The sequence below is a fragment of the Lupinus angustifolius genome, unplaced genomic scaffold (assembly GCF_001865875.1).
Source record: "Lupinus angustifolius cultivar Tanjil unplaced genomic scaffold, LupAngTanjil_v1.0 Scaffold_94_1, whole genome shotgun sequence".
Lineage (NCBI taxonomy): Eukaryota > Viridiplantae > Streptophyta > Magnoliopsida > Fabales > Fabaceae > Lupinus > Lupinus angustifolius.
The window spans coordinates 28,239-36,016 of record NW_017724611.1 but is presented as its reverse complement, the minus strand read 5'-3'; positions in this window follow the sequence as shown (position 1 = coordinate 36,016).

The window sequence follows — 7,778 nt, the reverse complement described above, 5'->3', positions numbered from 1 at the left end:
TTTAAAATCGATGTTGATAGATTTTTTTTTGCCAAAATATATCAACTTCATTCAATACTAAACTCTCAAATATTGAAGATGATCATCCATAAATAACAGTTAATAGAATTTTCCATTAAGTGACAAAAAATAATCTTTGGTTGGTACATAAACTAAAATTATTTTTAAAGGTGGAATAATTACATTGATAAAAAATTTCAACTAAAATATAAAATATAGATAAAAATGGTGAATAGTAATGTTAGATACCTATCTTAAATTCTAAACTTCTTTTATATAAATCAAATTATGTATCTTTATTACTTAATTTATTATGTATAATATAATATCTATGCAATATCAATATCAGTTTAAATATTTATACACACTCATTATATTACCCAACATCAATTTATATTAATTTTTTTTATAAACGAAGATAAAACATAAATAATATATTATACATTAATAATATATCAAACTTATACACTGTTAATGAACATATTTGTCTCTCTTAATCTATATACATTTTAAAAAATCCTCTAAACTTAAAACAAGTTGATTGTTAGTCGAGTAAAATGATAAAGTTATTACTCCATTATGGAAGGATTTTATCGTCCCAACTCCCAAGAAGAAGAACATGGGTCATGAACACGTATAATGTTCGACAAAGAAACGGTTTATGAACAAATCGCCTAGGAATGATCAATCGTAGAGATCTTGTTCCCTGATTAGGTTGGGTTCCGTACGTGCCCCCTCTTACCTTTTTTATTTATATAACTAAAAAGGTATTTCTTCTAAACTACAAATATCACATTTGTAATTGTGTATGAGCCAAGTAAAACTATCCAAAGTGGCAAAACTCGTTCTACTAACAAAAAGTTCAATAATAAGAATAATAACGACAACTACAGTTTGTGAGAACAAAAAGTAATTGAAAAATACTATTATGATAAATCAAATATAGTATAATGAGCAGATAATTTTAGTTATTTAAGGGTGATGTTATGAAATCAATCTTTGTCATATATAAAAAATTGTATATTATAAAATGAATGTAATATATATTATTAGTGTAAAAAATCAGAAAACATTTACCATTTATTTGTAAAAGTCAGTAATGATCAAATATGCATGATGAGTGATACAACGAAAGTGTAAAAAACTCTTACACCATCAATGTATATGTATTTTTTCATATAAAATTTACTTTGGTGACTTTTATTATTTACATTAATTTTTTTGTAGTATCAAATGTATCTCATTATCCTATAGTAATAAATTAATCTCTTTATGATACGTGATTGCCCCTTCCAAAAAGTGTTATTTCCATAAACAAATATTTAGTGTTTTGGCCTATACAGAAATCTAGTGGAATATTATACTACTAAACAAAATATTCTCCTTATCTAAATTAAATTATGACTGTTCATAGTAAGACATATTGGTAGGGAAAATAATACCCATGACTACCTGTCACGAAGCACAACCAACACTGTAGGGCCTGATGCTGAGCAACAAGCCTTGTAGTTAGGTCATGTCTCTTCTTGTCTTCCACATGAGAAATTAGGGTCAGAGGAACATCGTTAATGATGATGGATCCAAATATAAAATCAAATAATGCCTGGCTTAACATAAATTTTAGTCATACCCACCTTAGTAATGTCATGGGTTTAAAGAAATGACAACAAAAGTAGGCAGCATGTTTACAATAATGTTGCAAATTGTCGATCCCAGTAAGAACAAACAAGAAGCATAGTAGTTAATGGGTTGATTAAAAATTGATTACGATAGTTGAAAAGTAGAACTAATCCAAGTTGACCATGTATGATTAGTAAAAAAAAATAAGAAAATGTGTATGGTTGGTTGGCTCGAGAAATGTTTATTGGATCGATTACTTAAATTAATACTCCACCTCTTATATTACATGTGTGATTATCTTCCAGAAGTCAAATAATGGTTGAATTTTTGTTTTTAACTGAATTGTTATAAAGAGAAATCCTTTATATAATTATTCTATTTTTTATTATCTTTGTTACAAAAAATATTTACTTCGTTAAAAAAGTTAATTAAAAAATTTATCAAAATCTTTAAGGGAGTGATTGTTTCTTATTGATGACTAAAATAATAACATATAACAATGAATATAGAGATTTCTACCGATTATTATTATCGTTTTCTATTATGTATTTATCAATTATTTTCTCTACAATTTTTTCCTCACTATGATCAGAATAAGTGGTTTGACAAATTAATCATTTAATCATAATAATATATGTGTTAGAATGTAGTTCAATTAATTCTATTTTTAGGCATCAATATGTTATTAGTTGATATATTCTATATCTATTAACAATATAATAAAAAAAATTCTCTCATGTCACATGTCACTTTCTCCTTCCCTCATGCCACATGTCACTTTCTCCTTACATTTTTTCCTTCATGCCACATGTCACCTCCTCCTCACATATTTTTCTTCCTACTTTTTATATATTATATATTTTATATGCTAATAATAATTTAATATTAGTTAGTAATTGGTTCATCTCGCTACCCCACTAAAATTGATTATTTACAACAACTATGTTTTGTTATGTTAAAAAGTAATAGTCATTGAACATTAGATGAAATTGAAATCATTTTTCACATTCAAATTATTTCTTTACATTAATCTATCTATATAATTTAATGTTTACCATTAATCTAAGAATAATTGTACTTTTTCACCTCATCAAATTTTTTTGACATTTTTCGAACCGAATTTTAATATTACAGTTTAGATTCTTTGAATTTTAATTTTTCTCTATTAACAATATAATAAAAAAACTCTCTTATGACACTTGTCAATTTCTCCTTACATTTTTTCCTTCATGTCATATGTCACCTACTCCTCACATTTTTTCCTTCCTACTTTTTATATATTTTATATGTTAATAATAATTTAATACTAATTGTAGAAAATTCAAATTAAAAATTATCAATTTATTTTTCTTATGTGCTTGAACATGCAAATACACAAGTAAGATGTATATTCTTAATAATATGAATGTATGAGTTATATGTGCGTTTTAACTATGTGAATGCATGAGTAACATGTGTTTTCTTAGTAATGCGAGTGTACGGGTAACATGTGTACTTTTTAGCCATGCGAATGCACGGGTCACATGCATTTAATTACTATCATTATATTATTTAATTAAAAGATAACAATGGTATATATATTCATGAAAAATATATGTATTTTAATTAGTAATATAACAAATCAATTATTAGACTCTTTTTATTATTTTGATCAAAATTATCAGAAAAAATATTTTCCAATACAATTTGAATTTTATTTATTGAGTTATTTAAGAATCAAATATTTTCTATAATCACATTTTCAACAAATAAATGCTTATACAAACGCATTTATAATTGTTAATATTCTACATATACACTCAAAAATCAATGTTAATATTGCACCTATATGAATGAAAAAATATAATGGTTCAATACATGATTTATTGATATTATAAAATATATGTATATTATATTTGCATTATGCATAAACAAAGAAGCGACCCGTGCAAGTGCACGGGTACATTGCTAGTATAGTTGGTAAAAGAATGGTTAATGCTATCCTGCTTGAATTTAGAGAACAATAAAATAAAACAAAAACTTCCTTAATAATCTAAATACTATAGTAGTTATTATAATATAAGATGGACATTATCATCGAGACCTTCAATTGACCCATCTGAAAAATAAGACCTAAATGTATCTTGGTCTAAATTAACAACTACATGGTAGGGAGAGTATATATATAATAAATTTAAACCATCAAAGCGCTTGTGTTCTCCAGGTCGGTAACATGCAAGGATTAAAATACCTCCAGCTCCAATCCTAACATCTTATAGGATCACGGTGTCATAAAAACAAGAGCCAATACTTCATCAAAAACTCATTTTGATTTAAAAAATCAATATAAATGATTGTGTTTATATCTTTATTGGAAAACAGAGCTACCAAGCAGAATCAAGACAACAATAATAACAGTTAATCGATTAACTGATTAGAAAATCAAGAGAAGTATTAGTTGATCAATTCTTGTAATTGACACATTTTACACATTTAACACATGTTGAAATAGTTTTGCAACATATGTTTATTAGTTAGAGAGTTAGTTAGGCTAATTACATTTCTTGTTTTACAAGGCATTATATATAAACAACAACTTCTTGTATCATTCATCAATTCATTCAACATGATCAAAATATTCATTCCATTCTTCTATTCTCATGTTAAAATCGCAATAATCTTCTCTCCCAAACATGAAAAAAATCAAATTCATTATAATTGTTCTTCAAATTAGATATTGTTTTTTTGGGTATGGTAGTGGTAGGTCAGAATCTAGATCTTCTTCTTAAATTAGGCAAGAGTGGGTCTTGGACTGTCTTGGGTGAGCACCTGAAAAGACATTTCGACGCTCAAGTCAATATAAGTGAAGATATATAGAGAGAATATAGAGTGAAAGAATGAAAATATATGAATGTAAGTCTTCCTTATGAGGGCTTTGTCCTATTTATAGAGAGATTGCATAAGATGTACTCCAGAGTGAGTGTCTTAATCATGATGAGATATCCTACCATGTTGTTAACCGACAAATTGGTCAATTAAAATATCAAATCGAGTGTCATAAATATGTATAAAAAGGTCGCCGAATCCACAAGGACTTGTTTGATACTAATATTTCAACCAAATATTGTAATTCTAAGTTAATTTCATAAAACTCATTCTTACTCATAAGCTATTATTGTAACCAAATATTGCGGGTCCCCACGGGGCAGGTATCATAAAACTCATTCTTACTCATAAGCTATTATTGTAAGTACTCGCTACGGGTATCTCCAAAGGTATGCACGGGTCGAGTTTTTTGTCATCCCTAGGCGTGATTGGTTTATTTATTCATTGATGTATTTTAGATTTCATTTATGAATGAAATATATGAGTTACTTTTGTTGTACTTTTAATGCCTACTTAATGCTTGACGAAATGCATGATTTTGTGAAAAGAACCTTGTGAAAAAGCCGAGCCAGAAACAATAAAAGAGTTTGAGATGTCATTTTAAAGGAGATCTTATCACAGATTTACCTAGGGAGTTAGGAACCGATTTTATGAACTTCGTATTTCCGTATTATGGTTTCTAGTCTTCTTAGTTTATAAATTTATGTAAGTTGGAAATATAATGTAAAGGTAAGGAAATAAGAATAATGAGAAAAATTGATGTTCAGAAGCCGAGATCCAGAAACAATAAAAGTGTTCGAGATGTCATTTTAAAGGAGATCTTATCATAGATTTACCTAGGGAGTTAGGAACGAAGTTTATGAACTTTGTATTTCAGTAGTATGGTTTCTAATCTTCTTAGTTTGTAAATTTATGTAAGTTTGAAATACGATGTAAAGGTCAGGAAGTAGGAATAATGATGAAAATTGATGTTCATAGAGAAATTGACACATCTCCATGAACTCAAGTTCCGAATTTCATTTTCATCGAAGTTATGTATGAAAATATTTAATTAGATTGCTTCTTAGGTGGATTAGGGATGACAATAGGCGTAGGTAGTTATTTCTCGTTCCCAAACCCGTCATATTTGTGGGTAGCTGGTATTTGCGGGTACCCAACAGATTTTTAGTTTTAATTATATATTTATATAATTTGTCATAATGAATATATAAAAATAATTATTACATGAGTAATATAATATTTATAAGATAAATTTATGATTATAGTCAAATATGTGTAACTTATTATGAAATAATAATAAAATATATGAGATATAATCTTACAATAATAACAAAAAATATAATATATATAAAAAATTTAATTAAAAACTAATTTTATAAATTTGCGGGTACCCGGGTATCATAAAACTTGTTCTCACTCATAAGCTATTATTACAAGTACCCACTACGAGTATTTCCAAAGGTATCTATGGGTCAGAATTTTTTGCAATCCCTATGTGAGATTGGTTTATTTATTCATTGATGTATTTTGGATTTCATTTATGAATGAAATTTATGAGTTACTTTTGCTTTACTTTTAATGCTTACTTAGTGCTTGACGAAATGCATAATCTGATTTTGTGAAAAGAATCTTGTGAAGAAATTCTGGTTCGAAAGTTCATAGCAAATAATTCATCATTTATGCATAAAACTAGAGGTAGTTGCATGTTTAGTTGTCACAACGAACACATTGGCTCATATGTTTGCTAGAGATACATTCGTATTTGCATTGAAAACTCTCAAACTTGATGGTGTGTGTTACTAGACATAGAGACACATTTGATGGTTCATTAATGATAATTTTATTGATTTAGTTGCTAGACATAGAGCTAATTTGGGAAAGTGTTAGTATAGACTAAGACATTGACGACTAACACCTTTGAGGACTCACATTAATCTCAACTCACATGCATAATTGCTACATATAGAAGTATGTATGTGTGGCATAATCTTTAATCTTGTGTTTAAGATTCATGCTTTATTTCATGAATTGCTAAGTAAACTAAAGCATTAGTTCTTAGTACAATTGATGTCAACATGTTGTGTGAAATTATACTCAATTTGTTGATTGATTGCTGCCAAACTTGTTAATATGAATAGCGAGTCAATTCCATATCCAAACTCCAACACTTTTATTATCAATACTTTTTCAACCAAACCAACAACAAATTAAAAAACCTTTTCAAAACTAGCTTAAGATAGTAATTTGATTTTGAAAGGCTGAGTTAGCAAGTCCTTATGAATACGACAACTCCTTACCTTTTTTTACTTGTTTCTAACAACCGAGATTGTATATTTACACCTATTTTCCAGTTTAGTAGACCTCAATGGTACTAAAAGCTAATGTCTTAGTCAATTTACTAGCTCATAAAATAAAGCCCTATGGCTAGCAACTTTACCCATAAGATGAAGAATTATGATCAACAAATTATACCTCTATGTCTAAGAACTATGCTTGTTAAATGGAGTTTTAATTGAACACCTCAAAGTACTAATTGTCAATATCTTGGTCATATTAATAGCTTCTTAATATAGCTCTTTGTCTAGCAACTATACTAACGAGATGTAGATTTAGCAATCGTTAGCATACCTCAATGTCTAGCAACTATGTTAACCAATTCGAAAGTTATCTAGTTGTTAAATTAGCTCTATGTCTAGTTATCAGGACAACAACTCAAACTACTGGTAGAGAAAACCTCCCTATAACTCAAAAGAGGGAGGATTCCACCGACAACTAGACGACAAGAACCTTGTAACTCAGAATGCTGGTAGATAATCTAGTCTAAATTGGTAGTAGGCTCCATACAATCCAAAGACAACAACTCATCAAATGTCTTCACGCAAACATGGACCTTTTTTACTCAACATCATCATAAATGCTAGAAATCAACCAATCTATCATATGCCACCGCCTTACATCAAACCTAGGTGCCAAATCTATAACGTCCCGAAAAATACTTCTAAAAAACATTGTGGAAAATGAGTAAATTTTTTTTTTTAATAAAGAGATTGTATAAATTTGTTTCCTTTTTAAAATCTTCCTTTTCCGGGACATCACTTTAAGTAACTCAAATGCGGAAAATCAACTTATCGTTATCGAATGATAACTTAACCTGATTCACAATTTCCTAAATAACACAATTCATATAAACGGTTAAGTCATCTTTAGTTCATACAAACTAAATCAACAAAGGCGGAAACTACATTGCCACTAACATATACAAAATCCAAAAAGAATGGGCGAAAATATTAATC